The following is a 24480-nucleotide window of genomic DNA, read 5'->3' as shown; positions in this document are numbered from 1 at the left end:
CAAATCATTCCAATACTTTCATTTTTCCGAATATGAAACCAAATAGGTTCACATATCATGTTTCGCATCAAGGGACATCGAGGGACAAGCTCGCTGTTTATCAAACTTCTAACCACATAGGCTAACATTTCATTTTCGCGACAAGGGTCATTTCAATACTTTCATTTTACCGAAATTCAAACCAAATAGGTTCACATATCATGTTTCGCATCAAGGGACATCGAGGGACATGTGTTTCGCATCAAGGGACATCGAGGGACATGTTCAACCTTCATATTTAACAAACATGTAATAATATAAGCTAAAATCTCGTTTTCGCGGTCTCATTTTTGCGACAAAGTCATTCCAATACTTTCATTTTGCCGAATACAAAACCAAATAGGTTCACATATCATGTTTCGCATCAAGGGACATCGAGGGACAAGTTCACTGTTTATCAAACTTCTAACCACATAGGCTAACATTTCATTTTCGCAACAAAAGTCATTTCAATACTTTCATTTTACCGAATATCAAACCAAATAGGTTCACATATCATGTTTCGCATCAAGGGACATCGAGGGACATGTTCAACCTTCATATTTAACAGAAATGTAACAATATAAGCTAAAATCTCGTTTTCGCGATAAAGGTCATCTCATTACTTTCTATTTACCAAATTTAAAACGAAAGTGGTTCAAATATTATGGTACGCAATAAAGGACATCGAGGGACAAATTCAACATTAATATTTATCAAACTTTTAACCATATAGGCTAAAATCTCATTTTTGGGAAAATGGTCATTCAAATAATTTCATTTTGCCGAATACAAAACCAAATAGGTTCACATATCATGTTTCGTATCAAGGGAGATCGAGGGACAAGTTCAACCTTTATCAAACTTCTAACCATATAGGCTAAAATCTCATTTTCGCGACAAAGTCATTCCAATACTTTCATTTTTCCGAATATGAAACCAAATAGGTTCACATATCATGTTTCGCATCAAGGGACATCGAGGGACAAGCTCACTGTTTATCAAACTTCTAACCACATAGGCTAACATTTCATTTTCGCAACAAGGGTCATTTCAATACTTTCATTTTACCGAAATTCAAACCAAATATGTTCACATATCATGTTTCGCATCAAGGGACATCGAGGGACATGTTCAACCTTCATATTTAACAGAAATGTAACAATATAAGCTAAAATCTCGTTTTCGCGATAAGGGTCATCTCATTATCGTCTATTTACCAATTTTAAAACGAAATTGGTTCAAATATTATGTTACGCAATAAAGGACATCGAGGGACAAATTCAACATTAATATTTATCAAACTTTTAACCATATAGGCTAAAATCTCATTTTTGGGACAATGGTCATTCAAATAATTTCATTTTGCCGAATATAAAACCAAATAGGTTCACATATCATGTTTCGTATCAAGGGAGATCGAGGGACAAGTTCAACCTTTATCAAACTTCTAACCATATAGACTAAAATCTCATTTTCGCGACAAAGTCATTCCAATACTTGCATTTTTCCGAATATAAAACCAAATAGGTTCACATATCATGTTTCGCATCAAGGGACATCGAGGGACAAGTTCACTGTTTATCAAACTTCTAACCACATAGGCTAACATTTCATTTTCGCTATTAAAATGGGAGTAAAGGAAGAAAAAATATTTGAGGGGAAAAATGACATTTGATACAGTTGATTATAGTCATGACTATAATATTAATATTTTTTTATACTGTGTCCATAGATTATTATTTTTCCTTGTTTTGAGAGATTCTCTCTTGTGTATATATTTGTTCATCCCCTTTGTGTAATACAAGTTGATCATTCTAAACTCTACTCAACTGGTACGAACATGCAGAAACAAGTAAAAGCCATCATAAAGGGTGTTGAATTTCATAGATGATGACATTAATGAGTTTGAACATGATGAAATCAGTATAGAAAAGAAGTTTCTAAAAAAAATTATCTAGTGGATATACAAGTTCCTTGCCTGTCCTTGTTCCGGTTCCCAAACATTTTGTTTAAACCCAAAAATTGAACAAAGGCTACAAAATCCGAACTATTGACCTTCAGCTTAAATGCACCCATGTTGTTAAAAGATATAATTTCTTGTGCAACACTTGCACTCTGTAGAATACATGTCATCGCATTTAATTGTAAGCTTCACAGACTTCTGTCTATTTTATATATTTATGTTCACTTCCATTTTCTATCACATTTTGTCATTTCCTTCAGTTACTCAGCACTTTAGACTTTACAAACTCAAATAATCTGTTAGGTATCGGGTGGTATTGATAGGGTAACTGCTGATGCAGTCAGTTATTTCAATATATAGTTATTTAGGAGCAGTTAGCATTTTGTATAATATGCAATATTTGTATTCATTAGGAGCAGTTAGGCAGTTTATGCAGTAATTTGTATTGATTAGGAGTGGTTACAGGCAGTTTATGCCCTTAGTTTATATAAATAAGACCATTTGGCAACAACAGTAGGGAGATTGAGAATTATTCAGTTAGGAACCTTATTGGTTTTTGGGCAGAGAGAGATGTCTCTTCTCTGAGGAGCTTTTGCTCTAGGATTACAGAGGGTTGATCTTCTGTAATATTTTCTTTTCAATCAATAATACTATTTCTTTTGTTTCTCTTTAATTCGGGTTCCTAACATAATATCTATTAATTTGCCCCTTCCTCTATTACAATATTTCTTTTTCCACTCAAAGGAAAAGTAGAGGGATTGGAGAATCATTGCAAGGGAGACTACATGGAAAATCTATTTCCAATTAATACACTGCTATGTAAATTTTCACCTTATATGAGGAATTGTAAATCATAAATATTCATCCCCTATAAGAAGGAAAAGAAAGAAAGAAAAGATAATACTTCCAGCAAAGATATTCATTGAAAAATGCAACTAAAATCAAACAGCATCTGCATAAGTCTACTCTATCAGATGGAGGAAGGCGAAAAAGGGATTAGGTATGTACCTGCGCGACTCGATCAATGTCTGAAAGCAATAGCAATTTTCTATTCTCTGGAACTTTCAGAAAAAGAATCTGCCGAATTTCTTACACCAGAAATGAAGAACAAAGTTATAATTTAATTCGACCGTGTAACAACAATTTCATAAACTCTTGTGATACAAACACATTCAAAAAACTTGTGTGCGAATTTGTACCAGGAATAATAGCATGTATGAAACTAATGACTTGACTTGCCAGCGCCAGGTGTTTAGAGGTGATGGACTTCAAACCAGACACCTGAACACAATTTAGAAAAAATTAGAAACCAAAAGAATGACAAAACTCTAAGTTAATTGAAATGGGATCAAGTTCGTTAAGCAAAACTGTTCGAAAGCCGAAAAAATCAACAGCTGCAGCATTTACTTAGGATATAGTTTAACGAAATGATGCACACTGTTTGAAAGCCGTGAATTTTTTAACTCAGCATTGTCCTGCGGTTTTTTTCCAGTGCAGGACAATATATAAGCTGATATGAAATGACTCAATATATGCTCCCCAAGCTGGGTTTCATTAACACATTAGTTGAAATCTGATAGGGTCACTATTAATGAAAGGTCCATTATTAATGTGGGGGGAGAAATAACAGAATGGGGCACGTGGGGTAAGGGGATTAAAGAGAGAGAATGTGAGAATTCTGTTATAATAGAATGAGTTTTGGAGGGGGGGTAACAGTATGAGGGGGTATGAAAATATTTTGGGTAACGGTTATGGCAACCTATCATCTTTTTTCTTGGTAATAGAATGGTTTTATTGGAAATATTTTGGCTTGAGGAAGGATACTAATCCAACTGTCTTCTTCGTTTCTACATTTCTATATTTTGCTTTCTGTTGTACAGTTACAGAGGGATACGCCTCAGATTGTAAATTGCAGAGCTCCATTATTTTCTATTTCAGATATGAATATATTAGGTTTTTATCAAATTGGCATCAAAGAGCTCAGATCCTTGGAGCTTCTAATATTTATTTAAAAAAAAAAACGAAATGGAAGCATGGATGAGAAGATTGGAACAGGATGAAAGTAAGGAGCAGCCCCTGAAAATTGATTCTAACTTATTGAGTCAAACAATTGTATTTATGAGCTTATAAGACCATTTTTCCCTATGGTGTTGAATGTTGGGCAGTGAAGGGAAACAAGAGAAAAATTTATTGTATTGGAAATGATAATGAGTGATGAGATGGATAATGGTCAAACTAAAAGAGATAGAGGAATACCTAAATTCTTTTGCAGAAATCACTTGGACGTTGCTCTAGATATATGCATCTTATTTATAAAAATAGTTTTTATATCTAAAAGGATCCAAAAATTCAGAGAACAATACAAGTACTACCTGCATTGCTTTAGCCCCAAGCACAAGTTGACATGTTCTTGTGTTGAAACACTTCAAGATTTCTACCACACGGAGAACAACTTCTGAAGATAGTGCTGGCAAAAGGTTGTTCATATCAATGTATTCTGACAACATCTTGAGCAATATCAAGCCACTGGAAGCAAACAGAAGATATTGAAGTACTTTAAATGCATTCTCACAGCTGAGGGCTAAAATGGGAGAAATTATAAATGATGAAAAGAGAACAATTTTATCAAATTAACCGTATTAACTATTGGTTGATTCTCATTATCGTAAACCCAAAGTTGAAAATAATAACTTGGGAGCGATACACACGATACTAATTAGAGGGCATAATTGGAAAAAAGTAATTAATGTTACATTGAAAACTGAAAAATAACAATTTTGGGGGCAAATTCATTTTCGCAAATGTAACAATTATTATGGAACAGAAGGACTAATAATAATAATAATAATAATAATAATAATAATAATAATTATAATAATAATAATAATAATAATAATAATAATAATAATAATAATAATAAAAAATACTTGAGTATGCCTACACAAGCATATTAAGAGAGAGAGAGAGAGAGAGAGAGAGAGAGAGAGAGAGAGAGGAAAAGAAGACACAATGAATAGAAGTTGCATACAATAGGGGGCAAAAAGAAAACAAAGTTCAGTCCAGATGACCAACCAGTTTACCATGTGATAACCAACACCTTTGTAGAAAAGAGGTTGAGATGCAGATTTTTTCTGATCTTTCTCAGTGCTGATACTCTCTAACGATTTACTATGACCTCTATTTGGTTTCTTAGATTCATCGGTGGAATCAGTCTGCTCAACATTCTGTTCAGCATTTGACTGTCCAGTGTCTGCCATCGGCCGAGCATCATTGTTAGTCGCCAAATCATGGTAACTGTTTGAATTATCTTCTTCAACACCATTAGGGTCCCCAGAAGACAATGCATCCAATGGAAAAAGCGTATTGATAATGGATTGAAATTCATCAGGAACATCTATCTCCACCCATGTTTCCTGGTCAAGCACTGCCATAATTTTTGACACCTAAATGCAAAGCAAGGGATATTAATAGAGATGAACAGTTTTTTGAGGAAATAATATATAAAACACAACGGAAAGCACCAAATTTAAACTGACCCAAGAATCATGCTGACAATCAATAAAAGCCTTGGCCTGTGAATGCAGTATCCCACGGATGTTGTATCCCAATCTTCCACCAATCTGTTAGTTTTAATTTGGGAGTTCAATCAGGGAACTAAAACCACATAATTTGAAATTTAAACTTTAAACCAAAATGAAAATATGTACTTTTTCTGTAGCTGTAATGAACTCATGGGTGATGTTGTAAACAGTTAGAAACTCCTGCAGTTTCAACCTAGGATGGAGAGTAGCACGGACCCCCAGAAGCTTTGCCCATCTTACATGAGCTTCTGCGTTTTCTCGCAATACATCAGCTCTGTTTAGGACCAGATTTTTTGAGAACATGAAATAAATTGGGCAGCAATTAAAACACAAAAGTAATGGCAGAAAGCTACTACAGCTGAAGTCATGTGGCAAACCACTCAAGTCTTAAGGGAACAGAAAGTAGTGGCACTTAACAATATTCTAGCTCATTTTTCTTTTAATTTTCCTCTCACAATTCTGTCCAATTTCGTTTTTTGTAGCCTGGTTTTTAAAATGATGGGACAGATCCATAATGCTTTTAGTGTAAAACTTTGTGTACCTTCTTCACCTATCAGATTGAACTTTCGAGTTAACTGGCTTTTGACATATAAATAGTGTTCTGGTGTTTAAAAAGAGTTCCTACGAATAAGGATTCTATAAAGGAATAGTCCTCGTTCAATATATTACATTTGTCACCATTCAATAAAGTATCATTTTAAAACTAGTATTTCATTTCTATACTCCATTAGATAGTTTAGGTGTTTCTGTGAGAGGAAAATTAGCTCCTACATCATAAATTACATGCTTCTTCCAATCTAAACACAAAAGAATCCAGAAAAACTTTCCATTACAAGTGTATTAGAACAAAGAGCCTATATTTAACCTGAAATTTTTTGACATATTTGAGAAGCTCACAGCATCTATTGCTTTTCCGTGAAAAGATGGACCCTTGGCAACATTCTTTTGAGGTGAATATGGCAAAACTGTGGTACCATGAACCTCACTTTCTTGGGATATTTCTGCAGCTGCAGCACCATGCGCAATTGCTGCAGCAACTGAATCAGAAGCATAATGACCATCACAGTTGCTCAAAATCCATTCAATGGCTTTTTTCACTTCAGCCGCCCGCACTAAATGTGCCTGCAATCACTAAAAAGAAAAAAAATCTTATTACATCACTCTTACAAAAGCTGATAAAGTGCAAACCATTGGAAAGGTAAATTTCAGTAACATGGCTGTAACCCTAGACACATAATACCTATTCTTGTACATGAAATATAGCCAATACATAGAGTCTCCCTAGGAAGATAAAACATGTAAGTTTTTAACATTACAAGTTGGCATAATAGTCAATAATCCCTTTCTTGGGCAATAGCCATTGATAATGAAGGTTTAATGTACCAAGAGACAAAATTATGCAGTAAAAACTATACAGCATACAATATATTCTAATGCTATTAAAACCAATCTAACATATGGAAAAGTTCAAGTCCTGTGATTGCAGAATTCGTGGATGCAAACCTTGTCTGCCATGAATAAAATGTCTTTAGGTTTCACTGTTCTAAGTATTATAAAAGTTAAGGAAACACCACAAGATTGTCAAGACAAAGAATTTCTAAACCAGGGAGCATTTTGATTCATGTACATGTGATATTTGTTGATGTTGATATTTAAATAAATAGTAGATAATTATATTTACATTGTAAATATATTTTACCTTACTCTCTAAGTTACTTAGCATAGAATATTATTTAGAATATTCCTTCTGTAAATATATCCTAGCTTAGTCTCTAAGTTACTTAACTCCTATATAATAAATCTTCCGTAGTGCTATTCAGACGCACAGTTTTCATCATATGTCTCTCTTTTCTCTCTTATTCAAGATTTGATATAACTCAGATTTCAGATTCTCACATATATAAAGAAACAAAACTAAACACTCAAGGAGTTACATGAAGATCACGATCACTTCAAAGATAGCATAGAGCATAATGATCGGACTTCAGATTGAAAATATATTGTATTTTCTTGTATCAAGGAAAGGAGAATGTACAACATGTATACAAGAAGTTAACCTGATCAATCCCTACCGGTTAAGGAATAAAAAATAACTAAAAAGGACACTTGGGAAATAATACCAGAAACACAATCAGGATATTATCTGAACATAATGTTACAATATCCCGACATGCCCCTTAAGGTGAAGCATATACATCATATGTGTTGAGATATTAAGATTGATTATATCAAGATTTGCTAGTAGTAGGATTAATGATAGGATAATATTCCTATTTAGATTCCATCTCACGTGTATAAAAATATTTGTTCAGCCCTTTTCACAGTTAATGAGAAATATTTATATTCAAAATGATATCTATAGCAAGGTTTCTCTTTGGGCATCACCGAACTAAAAACTAGGTTACCCTTGAGGACACAAAGAATAGGGCTTAAGAACCTTGCTATGAATACCAATAGTAATTGAAAATAAACTGTATTTTCATGTATCAATGGAAAGAGAATGTTCTATATACATTACTACCTTTGTTCCTCAATATAAGCTCCTTTTTTTCCAGACAAAAAAAAAAGTGTCCGTAAATATAATCCCCATTTCAAATTACTAGATACATTTATTTATTTTTTTCAAATACACACAATTAATACTACTAAATGTTTTGGGAGATGAGGTGTCAGAGTTGAACACATCCATAAACAAAATGGTATTTTAGGAACATCTATACACAAAATAGATACATTGAATACAATACCCACTTTTTTTTTATTTTGGTACAACACTACCCACTTTTGTTTTGTTTCGAGGGAACTACCCACTTTTTTTATTTTTTTAATATATGTGAAAATTGCAAAAGGACCATATAATAATGGACATATATATATATGTTGAGAGATGAGGAGGAATCACATTACACCAGTGTAACAATTGGATAGTGTTACAGTTCTCAATAAATTTTTATCAAATACTTATAAAACAAAATTTATTGTTGGATTCAAAGCTTATATCGTATAGATTTTTTCTGCAATTGCGTTTTTGTAAATCTAATATAATTTGATATGTGATTCGGAATGTCAAATCAAATGACTTTAGATTTAGATAAACACTTATAAAAATGATTTATATCATATAAACTTTCAATCCATTAGTGACTTTTGTAATACACACACAAAAGGTGTTGGATAGCTCAACTGGTTTGAACTAAGAGATAAGGAGTTGGAGGACTTGGGTTCAAACCCGGACGAAGGAGAAAAACTAATCTAACAACTAGCGACTAATATTTGCCATTAAACAAAAAAACGCAAACACACACACACATATAGATGAGGCTAACCTAATTAATCGCGAAAGATTAGGGAAGATAATCAACTAAAAGGAGAAAATAGCAAAGAATCCCAGGAATACAATAGGATAATATCTAAACTGGTACCAAGACTATTTTACAATATCTCAACACTTGGGAACAATCAATGCTTCTAATCTCCAATGGAAGTTTCTTCAACGTGGAAATGCTACCTTTAGGTACTTACTTTCCATATAGGTGTTTCCTAAGTAATGTTCCCTAATTATGAATAATATGGGAGGACCATTAGGTACAAGACTTCTCTTTTAATGCTTTACCATGTCTGACCTTTTTCTTCCTTACACTACAACACTCATATCCACAATTTCTAGTGTCCAAGATCAAATTTTCTTGGAGTTTACGATTGTTCCGTAACTTAAAAAACAAAGAATGAAATGGAGTGGAATTGCAAACTATCACTCATATCTGCTAAAACTTACAACATACTTCTAAATAGTAGCGAAATTGATTTTTTATGCAACTTTACTCGGCATTATCAGGAAAATTATGGGAAAAGAAAATGTTTCTGACTATGCATGTTGTTAGGACATATGAGAGGATGTTTTAAGAAATTAGTAGGTGATTAATTAGGTTTAAGTTGATTATTAGTAAGTGGTCCATTAGGATTAAATAATAAGAGGCCCATTAGGGTTAAATAATAGAATGTTCTCTTTATCTGTATGTACAGGGGAATTCTTAGGAGTTTAAGAGATGACAGAATAAGTTTTCTGTTAGGGCCAGAGTAGGATTCCTCTCTGAGTTGTGTCGGAGCTTTGCTCAGGGAGTAGTTAGAGAAACTCTCTCTACTACTATTTCACCATTTTCGTTACTATCAATAAAGCACCCTATTTAAATTGGTAGAAAACAATGAGTCCAGTAAGTGAATTAACAATAATACAGCCAAGCAAGAAGAAAAAACAGATGGTTTATAAAGCAAAGGTGACATTTTCAAATTTTCCTTAATTGCAGAGTCTGTGTATTGTGTATTAGTGTCTGTGCATCTCAGCAATGCCGGCAAGATATCATTAATGTGTGTTGTCTATATTATTAAGACTAAATACATTTCAAAATATACAAGAATTATAGTCTAGATGGACACAACAAAAGTCAAGTACAAATTACCTGTACAATCATGAAAACAGCACTCAAAAGATGGACAAAGCAATCAGATGACAGACTCTTTAACTTGCTAGCAAGTGAAGCACCACCACCTGAGTCACTATTAAACATTAGAAAGTTGAAAGTAGAAAAGTGCTTATAAAAGAAAGGTATATATATATATATAACAGTCTGATTACAAACCTATTTACATTTTATGAGATGTGACATAAATAAACAATGCAACAAATTGTTACTGTTCAATGGTTCGATCCACACAAAAATTATGTTTGAGTTATTAATGTAACAGTGAAAATAATAATTTAACCCCCAACCCATATATAAGATTTAATTTCTGATAGCCAAATATCAATAGTTATGCTATAGAAATTCTCACCATCTGCCTCTACAGCTCTGTCTCCAGAAAAGAACTCCGATTCTGAAGCTCGAGCAGCAATAACTGGAAGCAACTCAGCAACGGCAGTTTTAATAGCACTCTTCATATCAGCAGTCAGTGTGTCTCGATAGATCCTCAGAACAGAGGGAAGTTTAGCCTGAGAATAAGAAAACCATAAAACCAAAACAAGCTAAATTCCAGAAAACCAAGTTTTCGACTACCTGGGGAAAATAGTATAATATCATCTAACAATCCCAAGACTCATTCAAGAAAGGAGCATAGTGTGCATTTCTAGAAGCTAAAAGAACAAGGAATAAATTTCAAAAAATAAACTGAAAAGCTTTAGGAATCGTAAACATATCTTATAGGTCTCTCCCCACAAAACATGTGAAATCTTAATATCCTAAATTACGAATGTTAGGGAGACCGGGGAATTTGGAATACTTTGTAGACAAGTTAAACTTAAATCTTCATGGGCAAATTTATTTTGATTCCAGGTCAACAAATTCCCTCCAAGAAAGAGACGCATCAATGAATGGCAGTCAAATGTACAATTATTATTTTTGAAATAGTGCATGTGCATGTTAGGGACAGTTGTCCAATTCATTTATATCCCTTACACCACCTAGATGGATAAAACTTGGTTGTTATTGTATCATATACATAGTTTACTGCTCTGTGGTCTGTACTACAAAAAGGGCTTCGAGGAAAATTTCAGTTAATAAGATGAAAGTATAGATGGCATGGGGAAACAACAAACAGCCACCACCTAATTAATGGACTGTAATTGTGCGGTGTTAGTATTCCCAACTCCACATAAAATAACTTGTTGCCAAGACTACCTCTGCGGCTCTGCCACTCCAAGGTTTTCAGATTCCATGCCTCACATAGCACAATTAGAATGAATCGCGAGGAGTTTCAGGAGAATTACATTGGAAGCATAAAGATGAAACTTTCAAGGTGATGTTTCTTTGTGTGCAACATAGTTCATCAATTATTTTTATGGTACCAGATCTCAGACGATTTTTTCTGTCTCTTATCTTATCCTCATATATCTGTTACCAACTGCCAAGCGTTTACAAATCACTATGAAGGATAAAAGGAACAGCATATCCTCAAAAATACAAAAGAATAACTAGTTGCATGGATCTTAGTGAAGATTTTTCATCAACCAAAGGTATTATTCAAACTCCCATGACATGATATAGAAATTGAACTAGCATAAACAACAAATATTTTTAATAGAAACGAAGCAGCAATTGAGGTAGATATTGTGATTTATTGTGGCCTGTAAACAAAAAATCATCAACAAATGGATTAATTTTTTATCTTGATTTGGATAAAAGATGGTTGTTATTGTGTTTTTTTGTGGCTTGGAAACAAGTAATCCTAATTATCAACTGGAAAGTTCAGGAGTGTATTTTTTTGCTTGTCGCTTTTAAATTTGTTTAAGGGTTGGTCTTAACAAACTACATTCTTATCTTTTTATTTCGGTTTCGTATATGATTCGAACTAAATTCATCCACGTTGCTTTATTTTAAAATGTTTTAAACTTACGCTTATTTAAAACATGTTTTCTTTGTCCATCAATGCTTGTAACTTTGAAATCTTGAGTTTTGGTAATGATATAGTGGTAAAAAACAATTGTATATTTTTGAAGAAAAACCGCAAGTTGTGTTATGTATTGGATGTTTAGTAATGTATTGTTTTATTTTTGTAGCATTCTTTCAGCAGAGTTTATTCGATCTTCTTTAACGGATGCTGCAGAATCAGATGTGATAATTTTATCTAAAGCTAAATCAAGAGCTTCCCTGCTGATGAACGGAAAAGATGATGAAGTAAGATCGTATCTTAAATTACTTTTATCCTTAACACCTCTTTTTGTTTTGTCTCTTTTATTTTATATGAATCTTGTGCTGGAGATCTGTCAATTGTTTACCATTATTATGTTATATAGAGGGTACTGTCACAGGGATTTCTTCATGTAAAATGTAGTTGGCATATTTTAAAGTGAACTGTACTGTCAGGTTGTCAAACTCTAGTCGAGAGTGTAGGTAAAATCTCAGAGATTCCGTTGATTCGTAGAGTATACCTAATATAAAAGATGTTAAAAAAAAAGTATACCTAATATACAAATAATATTAAAAACCTTTACACGACATATATATAAGGGAAATGTTAACGAGTTCCCCCGGGGCACTCTTTAAGACCTTTAAATGGTAATTTTTTTTGAAAATTTGTGTAATCAATATAATCACATTAACACGCCAATAATCCAACATTACAAATTCATAATAAGGGTTACACGCACATTTCACCCCCTAACTTTTAAAATGTAGCGATATTGGCTCCCTTTTAAAAGAAATAGCCAAAGCCCCCCCTCCTCCCTCCCTCCCTTCATTTAGCCTCTTTTGCAAAACACTAATTTTGACTTGGTCAATACTATGTGTCACACCATCTGTGTATTTTTTGAATTAAAAAAAGGAAAAGCCATGTGTGTATTTATAGAATTAAAAATAATAATTAATGATGAAATAAAATAAATGGAAAAGGAAAAAAGGGGAGAGCACGTGTTTTCTCCTTCACCATCTCCTTTCCTCTCTCTCAACCCTCTCCCTAACCTCCATCAATATAGCAGCAACCATAAGCCACAACTCTCCAATTTCATCCCCTTTCACTACACGTTCACCAGCTCATCCACAACTTTTTTTTTCCAAATGACTCATAAACCCACCCACACTTTTGTGACTCAAAATCTCACTTTGATCCACCCATTCCTCAACCACCACCAACCCCTTTTCCTTCATTCTCTCTACCAACTGAACAGCCAATACCTCATCTAACCTCAGTTATACATCTTCTTTGTCAACAATCTTACCTTAACTACCCACAAAAATTTATGTCCACTTTTCATCAACCCATTTTGAATCTCTCTCATTTGGTCCCTTCCCAACACAGCTCTGCTTTCAAACCAAACATAAACCACAAACCTAATAGGTTGCTCATCTGATGATGTTTCCTTTTGATTTTCTTTCTCAAGTTCAAGAGGAACAAAAGGACAAACACCAGAAACAGAAAGTGACTCTGATTGAAATGAGAAAGGAAAGAGGGAAGACATCAGAGATAAAAACAGAGATGGATAGTCAAAGTGCAGAGATCAAAGGAGAGAGAAGGTGAGTTGACTCACAAATGGTTTGAAACTTTGAACTCGTGAGGACTGGGTTGAGAATCGAATCTGTGATAGAGGACTTGAAATTGGCATGGACAGGGTGAAACCATGGAGGCTCCATTATCCGATGGTAGAACCGGCCTCCGTAAGTGAATGGGTGCGGTTCCGTGGTGGTCGGAATCGCAAAGGGGGAACCACCATGGTAGAACCGTCCTCCATAGTGAAAGGGATTTTCATATTAGTGATCTTTTCAGACTCAGCTCTTTGCCCTGTGCAGTATCAGGTTTTAAATTAAGTTCGAAAAACATGAGTTTAAAGGAGTGTTTGACTTCCAAATAGGTTTGTTAGGGATTGACTTGTGATTCACTTGAAGAATCCAAAGTCTAAACTCTTCTTTGTTGGAAGTAGTTAAGTAGTTGAAATAAGTATAAGTAGCAGGATAAATAATGAAGGTATTGTTGATTCTTGCTACCTTAAGCACAAATGCACAATGATAAATATTTTCATCGAGTACTCTAGCATTTAATCCAATGTTTGAGAAGCTGAAATCTCAAAATGTTATGTTGCGTGGATTATGTTCTTTCTGTTATTATATTTTCTTGGGTGTGCATCCGTGTTTTGATAAATATTATTTCTCAATTGTGATGTTTTGAAGTTTTGAGGATGCAAATTTTGATCTAATCTCTACCTAATCATAACCAGGCAAAGTTAGAAGAAGAAACAACCAATTTCAAAGATAGTCTTCTCCCTACTGTAATTGGCTTGCTTAGAACAGTGAGTATTAGCTGCATTTACTCTTATTCTGTATCTCTCTTTTCTTTCTTATCAATCAAAATGATGTGTTTTACTTGGATAAACCAACCCGAATAATCAGCAGCTGACTGAACCAGATTCATGTGGTACAAATGTTTTGTATCCACAGGCACCTATTCTTATAAATTTATATATTCAAAATCTAGGCAAGAATTTATATACAAATTCTTATAAACCTAAGTTAAAATTCACTACTTTTAAATATTGACTGTTCTTTCAAACAAAAAAAAATATTGACTCTTAAATGGGTGCTTTTGGCTTCTAGATGGTGCTTAAGTCAGATTGGTAAACTTGATAAATGTGGATTCATCTTTCTCCACTGTCTTATTTTTCACTTCTGTTTCTTTTAGGATGGCATATTGATTTTCAATGGTTGCATCCCCCTACTTCTTTATCAAAACAATTTATTTTTCTACCATAAGAACAAAAGATTTCACAGATAGGCCAAGTGCAATGCAAGCCCGAAACATTTTTTCAACCCATCAAAGCCATTAGCAGAGTGTAGACTTCCCTATCACCATCTAAAGATCAAAAGCAAAAACAGAGCTATCCAAAGAAACCTTATAATTCAACCCTATTCTCTTCCCATTATTACAGGGGAACAAAAATCACAAAAAGCAGTAGAAAACACTGTCAAATGAATTTGCAGATGCAGGTTAACGGAATACACAATCTTGATAGATCTGGACATCAAAAAAGGTGTACCTGTTTATGGATTCTATAAAGCCTGTCACATGATCTCTAAGATGGCGAAAGCAATGCAAGCCAGTGAGCTCGTCTCCATCCTACCAAAGTTACAGGAAACAATAAGACTAAAATTAGCATAAATTTTCTTCTCGTCCTTCAGGAATCCCATTGATGTTAAAACATAGACTGTGCCATTAACAGACTAAAAAGGAAACTAGGTAAGTTCGACACTGTAAGTAATTGATGTCAGCTGTAACTTAAAAGGAAACTGGCACAATTCAATATTATGATTGGTATCTGCTACCCAAACATTGATTGATATCAGCTACACACACATTTACTAAGACATTACCCATCCACGATAAGATCTGGTAACATCTAAACATGTTCAGTGATTATGCAAAGAAAAGGAACATAATGCAGTACCTCCGCATATCACAAAGTAAATATATCGTGATCAATATGGATAATGGAATCAACATAAACCTTCTTTCTAATTTCAATGCTTCAAAGCAATTATAATTGTAGGGGAAAATATATTCTAAGTAGAGGATACCAACTACATTGTACCTTGGATTTTTTGAACTGAATAAAATTTAGGAATTACTTATGTTGAGTTATCCATCATATTCTATTAAGTTGACTAAACTAAAAATCATAATAAGTCAAGACTTAAGATACATCCCTAGTCATGATAGGTCAAACGCATATAGTGCTGATGAAAAGATAAACAAAACTAAGTCTACGATCATGAAAACAAGTAGTAGTTAAGAATAATATTCAGAAAATATCATATAATAATTAAAGTATACCAGCAAATGTTGCAAATCATCAGTTACATCCAGTGCTCCAGCACAATCTGCAGATGCAACAAGCTGTATCACAGCAAAATATATCAACTTAAAATGGATTTCCAGTTGTCAAACATTCATAAAAACGACTAAAATAATAAAGGAAACATAGGAAAATCAAACAAAATTATCGCCATACTAATTTTCGAAGAAACCTGTTGCATAAATTGATTAATTACAAGCTCACAGAACTGCTACTACAACAACCCAAAGAAAACTGCAAATAGTTTCCCCACAAATCTCAATAATTCATTAATCCTATTCAGTATAGCTTCCACATTTACAGCACTAACACCTCTCCATTACAACGATTCATAATAAAAACATTCGAAATTCAAAACTCCGAATTATTCACTAGCTAACAGAAATAAAACTGCATAAGATTAACTGGAATATCTGCAGTACCGATAGTACTTCTAATCGAAGGCGTGTCCAGAGTCCGACACAAATGTGTGATTACGTTCAATCATGCAATTTTCAGTAATTGTTATCAGTGTTGGCGTGTCATTGTTCCGCAATTCTCAATAACATTATTCAGTAAAATTTCTAACATTCACAACACTAAATCCTAAACACTTCACTCTAAAATCAATGAATTGAATCAAAAAACTCAAAATCTAAAAATGAGGATTGTAAAGCGAAATCTAACACACACTAACATAGAATCTTGCCACAAAAATTCAAAAAACGAACCAATTTGAGAGCAGAGAGTGCTTGATTAACATATAGTATGAGCCTAAGTTTCTGCTGAAGCGCCAACAAATTCGTCCTTGTACCATTAAGCTGCCTCGCAGACTCAACCAAATCGGAATCAATAAGCCTAACCGTATCCTTCAATTCACGAATCCTTGCACATCCTTCCACGATCTTCCCATTAAGATCCTGCAACTCACCTGCGCTTCAAAGAACGACGACGATCTCAACGAGATCTCCTTCACAAGATGAAGCTCAACCACATCAAGATACTGCGAAAGCTTCTCCTGCAAAACCGCGTTCTCAGCAAAAGTCGAGAACGGACACGCCGCGCGGAACGTAGCGCCTTCTTCGAGATGAAAGTCTTGTTTGAAGTAAAGAGACGGAACTTCACGGAGACACGCGACGAGTGCTTCTCCGGCACCGCCGTCGTCGGAGATAGTTGAGATCTCGCTGTTAGCGTGTTTGCGGATTTCGTCGAAGCGATGGAAGGGATCGGAGAGGGAAGAGAGATAAGGAAGGAAATCCGATCGGGTGAGAGTGGAGGTGGATTTGGTGGAGGAGATAAGGGGTGAATTCGGGAGAGGAGATTGTGGTGGAAGAGAGAGGGTTGTTGAGGATTGAGGAGAGAGATTGGATTGTTGAAGAGTCTTTGGAGAAAGATGGGGAAGAGGTTGAGGAAGATGTGGAGGTTGTGCGGGTGAGATGGGTGGTGGACAGGGGCGGTTCCTTTCATGTTGGAGGGGTAGCCTTGGCTACCCCAAAAGAAAAAATATTCTTCAATTGGTGGGTATGTAATTTTATCCGGCTACCTCAAATAATAAACATTGAGCTACCCCAATCAAGTTCAGTTGTCGAAAATTAGGATAATTAAGAAAGTAAAAATATTACTACATGATTGAAATATTTATTTATATTGGTTTGATACTTTCAGTCTCTAACAATTATAGAGAAAACTTTTTCAACAATAAAAATTATCAAGACAATAGTCATAAACAAATTAAATAGACAATAAGTTTCTTGCAAATAACCTATTAGTTTACATTGAAAGATACATTATTAATTTATTTAGTAAACACTCAATTATGGATAAAATTGGTTTCTTGAAATGCATTTTGTCCAAATTTTCTAATAGCTATCGTCAATTTTTATCCTTTGTTGTTGCTTTAATTTACATTTCGTATAAGTAAAAATTATTGTGATTTTTGTCTTGTATTGGTTAATTTACAGATTAAATTTCTTTTTGGTCTCTACAATACTTGAATTTTTAAGTCAAGTTCATAAAATTTTGTTTAATTTTAGTCCTTAATTTTTTGTTATAGAAATTAAATACAAGACTAAAAACATTTTTTTTGTGAAATTTAAAAAAATCGAGAAAAAAATTGCATAAAATGTCTGTAAGGACTAAACCTTAAAAATTATAATCTATGAGACTAAAAACATATTTTATCTTTAAATTTAATATGTTGGTTTTAAATTTTTTTCTTTATAGCTGGCCCCTGCGTAAACTTTTTGCTAGCTTCGCCGCTGGTGGTGGAGAAGGTCGGTGATCTTCCCCACGACGGTTGTTGAGAAGGTGGGGAATCCATTTGGATTATAGAGGGGGAGTTAGTTAGAGGACATTGGTTTTATAGTGAGGATTTTAGTTAGTGTGAGGGGGTGTAAGGGTCCGTTTGGTTCGAGAATTAGGAGGGGAGGGGAGGGGAGGGGAAGAATTTTAACGGAGGGGTGGGGAGGGGAGATATTTTAATTAAAAGTGTGTTTGGTTCGCAAGGGAAGGGGAGGGATTTTAAAATTATTTTACTGTTTTACCCATAAACTTAATTAAATAACGATAATAAAGTAACGAAACAATAACAATGTAATCGATAACAACACGATGTAGACGATGGAATAATGGATTAGTAATAGGGTTGTTACAAGTAGTAATAAAAGTTGTTACAAGGAAAAGTTGTTAATAATATAGAATAAAAGTTGTTACAAGAAAAAATTGTTAATAATATGGAATAAAAGTTGTTACAAGATAATATAACCTAACCTAATAATAATAAAAGTTGTTTCATGGATAATATAACCTAATAATAATAAATGTTATACGGATAATATTGAGATTTTAAATTAATATAAGGATAATTTTGGCAGTGCAATAAAATTTGCTCCCCTCCCCTCCCCTCCCCTTCTAAAAATTGAACCAAACACTTCAAATTAAAAATATCCCCTTCCCTCCCCTCCCCTCCCCTCCAAAACTCTCGAACCAAACGGACCCTAAGGGGAGATGGGGGGTGTAAGAGGAAAGGGAAATGTGAATGAAAAAGGTTGGGATCTGGAGGAAGAAGAGAGGAGAGAGTTGAGGTTGGTTTTGCAGTGAGGAATGAAATGAAAATGGAGTAGTGGAAGTGGAGGAAGAAGATCTTTGTATGGAAAAAAAACCGGTGGTTGAACCGGGTTTGGGATTGGGAGTTTAAACCGGTATGGTTTAACCGTAGTGTGTGCCAGTGTGGCTTCAAATCTCTTGCATTAATTCTTTTTGGAAAATGCTAACAAGTGCCCTAAGGGCATTGTTTAAGCATCTAAAAGTAGCAACTTTTGCATTGGAAATTGTACAATTATGACTTTAATATGTGTTGGACTTGTATTTTCAAGACATAGTTTCTTTTTGTGGGTTCCTTAAACAATGTCCTTAGAGCACTTGTTAGCAAGACCCATTCTTTTTTATGAATAAAATATCCCAATTAATTGCCTATAAAAACAACAAATCCCTCACTCAAAAAAAAAACAATTCTCTAATATCCAGTTAATTAATTAATTAATATTCTTTATACCTAAAAAACAATTAATTAATATATCTTTGTAAGAAGGCAAACTAGTCTATCGAAATTAGCATAGAAGGATAATCAAATAGTTGTAGCACATCCTAAAATCTCAACTCAACCAAAATTAATTAAAAATCTTTAATTGTTTTGTCTCATCTTTATTATAAACATTTCCCCTATTTTATTTTATTTTTGGTGGTGGCCGGGGTTTGAAACTCGGACCTTACATATTTTATGCATTGTCCATACCAACTGAGCTAAGCTCACGAGGACCCCCTATTTTATTTTGATAGTACGTGTGGCAAACTTGGCAACCTTATATTGAAATGTGTATTTAATGTTTTCTTTCACATACACACCAAAATGTAATCATGTCCATATGTTGCAAGAAAATCTCTATTGATTTGCTTCCTTAATTGTTGTTTTTAATTTTACCTTATTCATTACAAAATAAACATAGCTAAAATTCAAACATATCACAGGCATTTGAAAAAAATCATATAGCTAATATTTGCACGGGTATTTAAAATATTCATATTAAAAATCATTTAACTGAAAATAAATTATAATATGTTTTGAATTTAATTTACGAAAAAAATACATAATAGAAAATTCAAATTTTCAAATTTACGTAACTAATATTTTTTTCAACTATTATTATACATTTTTTGTGAAATGCTTCTTTTTTTGGTGGTGGCCGAGATTCAAACCTCGAACCTTGCATATATTATGTATTGTCCCTACCAACTGAGTTTAGTTCACGAAGACTATGAAATGCTTCTCGTATTGCTAGAGACAATTGCATGATTTAAGGATATCCTTTAAAAAACTATTATTTACATTTTCTGTAAAAAAAAAAAGTTATATTAGTATATGATCGTACCTGATCAGAAGGTGACTGCCGGTGCTTTGAATGCGGTGGTTGTGACGGTGGTGGAATACGTCATACTGCTTCTTGGAGCGGATGGGTGGTGTGTACCTGCAGGCACTCCGACGCTCAAGTCAGTAGAGATCAGAGAGTGAGGGTTTGAGAGGAAGAAAAAAGTTCTACCTTGGGGACTGCAGTGAGTCCCCTATTTATAGAGGTGGAGAGCTGCAGAGCCGTTGAGGAGGCACACCTGGCTCTGGCGGTTACGAAATTGTGGGAAGTGTAACCGCCAGAGAGTTTATTGCGGGAACGTGCAGAATGTGCAAGAGAGACGTTGGGGTTTGTTTGAACCAGTCTCGTTTGCTTCGTGCACCCCCCTCAGGGAGGGGGTAAGTTGCGAGCAATAATGCTAAACGTGGAGTTTGGGCTTTGAGTGATATTGGGCCTAAGTGGATGGGCAAAGAATCCTTTTGGCCGGTCCAGAACAATATATGATTTTTGCATTAGTTGCATACTGTTAGTGAAATTATGTTTAACTTTTGGGTAGTGTTAACTTGTGCCCTTAGGGCACATGTTAAGAAACCTAAAAGAAGAAATTTTCTCTAAAATTTTGTGCATTTAAATGATAAAAAAGTTAAATATTAAATGCAATGCACACATTCCAATAAATTTTTTCTATATTTGAATCATTAACTTGTGCCTTGAGGGCACAAGTTAACATTTCCCTTAACTTTTATCATGGAAACAAATTTAATGACGAGATATGAGTGTTCAAGTCTAAAAAGATTCAAAACAAAACCATTAATTGATACAAAAAATTGAAAATCACACAATATAATATTATTGGATATGTTTGAATGTCCTTTTGTGGAACCTTCTCGGATCAGATCATTTTTTTATTTGATTATTTGATTAGTTCTTACCTCAACTTATCAAAACAGCACCACGAACACCTATATGACGACCCACAATTTTTTCTTACATGAATATGTATGTTATTTATATTTGACTAAGTTTAGTGTTCACTTTTCAATTGAAATGAAATTTGTGTATCGAAAAGTATTGTTTAAGAAAAAATATATATTACTTCTTTTTCTCATGATTATTTTTCCGCTCCTCTCCTATTTCACACTTACACATTGTATCTATTTCAAATATTTAGTAAAGGTCAAATCTTTGGCCTCTCATTGCTTCTCTCATTTAATGGTCAACCTTAAATATTTATCTTTATAATATAGATAGATGTGGCTTGCATAGAAGCAAAAGTAGACATGCCACTTAAAAATGCAATTACTTATTTAATTATTTTATGACAACATTTTTCTCTCATCAAAGCATATTCCTTTTGTTTTAGTGATTGAAACGTAAATGGTGACTAAAAAATGAATAGTTTAATGCCGTGTAAATGCTATTAACTTTCATTGTTTTTTTTTTAATTTGTTTCATGGTTAAACTTGAAAAACGGAACATATTTTTTATCCTTCTTCTTTTCCATACATATTTTCAATCACAATCATATTTTTAGTCACGAAAATATGATACATTTTTATCTTTATCTTTATCTTTATATAATACAAAAGCTTACATCTAAAAACAATAGTACACATGGCATCTTCATACTCCCCATTTCATTTAATGTTTTTTCATCAACCAATCAAAATGGATTTGACTCATTCATTTTCTATTAGCCAATCAAAATTGAATCATGACTCACTTATTTTTCACCAACCAATCAAAATTGATCATGATATGATTTTTTTCCCTATATATAGACAATTTGATTTTTTATTATTTTCATCTACCTTTCCTCCCATAAAAAATCATTGCTTTCAACCTCATTATCTTTTTGTTTTATTTTTTTATTTTTTATTGTTTTATTGTTTATTTAACATTTCTTATTGTTTTTTTTTGACAGAAACAAAGTTAACTATTATCATTAATCAACCAATGTTCAATACAAGAAGGATAAGAATAAAAAATACGGTGACTAGCCCAAGAACAGGCCGCCCTAGCTAAGCTATGAGCAACCATGTTCGCTTGTCTCCTAACAAACTTCACCTCGAAGTTGGAATGTAAAGATAACTGATAAATAATACTAGAAACAATATCATAGAATTCCGAATCACCATGGCCCGAAGAAGATAAAGCTTGCACTAGAGTAGATGAGTCAGACTCGAACACAACCCGGTCCCATCTGTTCGCATCAGCAAAGTGAAGGGCCTCGAGTAAGGCTAATGCCTCCCCCTCCAAAACTGTCATATTTGCCCGCTTCCATTTTGTTTTAGCCCGAATAAATTGCCCGCGGGAGTCTCTAACACAACACGCAAAAGATGTAATATGGCTACGATCATGGAACGCGGCATCTACATTGAACTTCAACCACGTCTCGCTCGGTTTCTCCCAAACTGAATTGTTACCTTGCACTCTACTCTGCTCGTGTTGTACAACCAGTGGTGAAGGCTGTTTATGAACATCTTGCCATTGCTGCCATGCATCTAGTGCTGTCCTCCCAATGCTCGTTGATGTATGATGAGCGTCATTCCAAATGACATCATTACGTGCAGCCCAAATTTGCCAAAGAAGTAAAGCCACCCGACCAGCAATGTCTCGACTTTCTGAACAACATATATCAAAAATAAAGTCTGCCAAACTGCTCACAGTTCCAACTCGCGGTTGCATTACAGTCGCAAGCCCTGCCCAATACCAACTCTCACGCACCACCGTACAACCTACAAAAGCATGCCAATCATCCTCAACAGCCGTTTCACACCAGGGACATATCATCTCACATTTTACATGTCGTGATTGTAATCGAAGGCGCGTCGGAACACACTCTCGACAAATCCTCCATAACAAATTACGAGCTTTATGAAGGGAATTCACTTTCCAGATTCTATGCCATTCTCCTTTAACATGGAATCGATCAGTATGTAACAACTCCATCATAGCTAGTTTATAACCAGTCTTAACAGTATACCTCCCGTGTCGTTCCATCATCCACGCTATTCTATCATTTTGAACTTCCTCAAATAGTGGTGTGTCGAGAATAGCCTGCACCATATCATCTGGAAACAAAGATTCAATCTTATTAATATCCGAAACCCGTTCCTCGGTAGCTATCAAATCAGACACACTCAAACTATGAACACTTTGGCTTTGTGGGGATTGAATCCAGCTTCCGTGGGCACCTCGAACCCATGGATCATTCATCACGCTAACCTGCTGCCCATTTCCTATTGTCCATCTACATCCATATAAAAGTAACTGACGCGAATTCCAAATACTCCGCCAAGCAAAGCTCGGATTATAACCGAGTTTAGCACCTAAAAATGATGAACGGGGAAAATACCTCGATTTAAAAACTCTAGCAACCAGAGATTCAGGTTTAGACAGAAAACTCCATCCTTGTTTAGCTACCATGGCGAGATTAAAAGCTTTGAAATTCCTAAACCCCATACCACCAAATTCTTTGGGGCATGCCACACGTTCCCATGCCATCCATTTAATCCCACGATTGTTACTCCTACCTCCCCACCAAAACTCATTGATCATCTTCTCAATATCATCTATAACTAAATTCGGCAGAAGATAAATACTCATTATGTATAAAGGAATAGATTGTAACACAGACTTGATCATAACTTCCTTACCCGCCTTCGATAATGCTCGTCCCCTCCAGGCATTTATTCGTTTCCAGATACGATCCTTGATAAACGAAAAAACCGATCTCTTATCTCTACCAATCATCGAAGGTAATCCCAAATACTTTCCAGTACCCATCACATGTCGGACACCAATAATGCGTGACAAATCCTCCTGTGCTGCCCCACTCATATTGCGACTGAAAAACACCTCAGACTTTGATAAGTTAATTTCTTGTCCAGATGCTGCCTCATAAGTTTTAAGAATAGTGAGTAGACGTTGTGCTTCCACCACATTGGCCCTGCAGAACAAGAAACAATCGTCTGCAAACAACAAATGGGAAACCACTAGTGCGCCACGACATACTTGTATCCCATGAATATAACCTCTATTCATTGCCTTATGTATTAGAGTCGAGAGGCCTTCAGCCACCAATATGAATAAATACGGTGATAACGGGTCACCCTGGCGCAACCCTCGGCCGGGTACAATAGGTCCCACCCTGTCAAAGTTCATAAGCACCGAATAAGTAACAGAACTAACACACAT

General features: G+C 34.5%; 1 pseudogene across 1 annotated transcript; it reads right to left on the bottom strand.

The window, feature by feature from the left end:
• Positions 1–1883: 1883 nt before the first annotated feature.
• On the bottom strand, positions 1884–24480 carry LOC146915523 (uncharacterized; annotated as a pseudogene). Its single transcript, XR_015016611.1, has 17 exons — positions 22386–24480; positions 16609–17342; positions 15877–15939; positions 15046–15162; positions 14427–14490; positions 13702–13833; positions 13274–13479; positions 10396–10552; positions 10023–10111; positions 6431–6687; positions 5692–5839; positions 5521–5604; positions 5057–5427; positions 4357–4510; positions 3184–3265; positions 2993–3072; positions 1884–2852 (listed from the first exon to the last, which is right to left on the bottom strand). The product of XR_015016611.1 is annotated as an uncharacterized LOC146915523 (transcript).

The sequence above is a fragment of the Medicago sativa genome, chromosome 6, assembly GCF_051527215.1.
Source record: "Medicago sativa cultivar Bolivia chromosome 6, Bolivia_mono, whole genome shotgun sequence".
Taxonomy (NCBI): Eukaryota; Viridiplantae; Streptophyta; class Magnoliopsida; order Fabales; family Fabaceae; genus Medicago; species Medicago sativa.
This window is presented reverse-complemented; position numbering and strand designations above follow the sequence as displayed.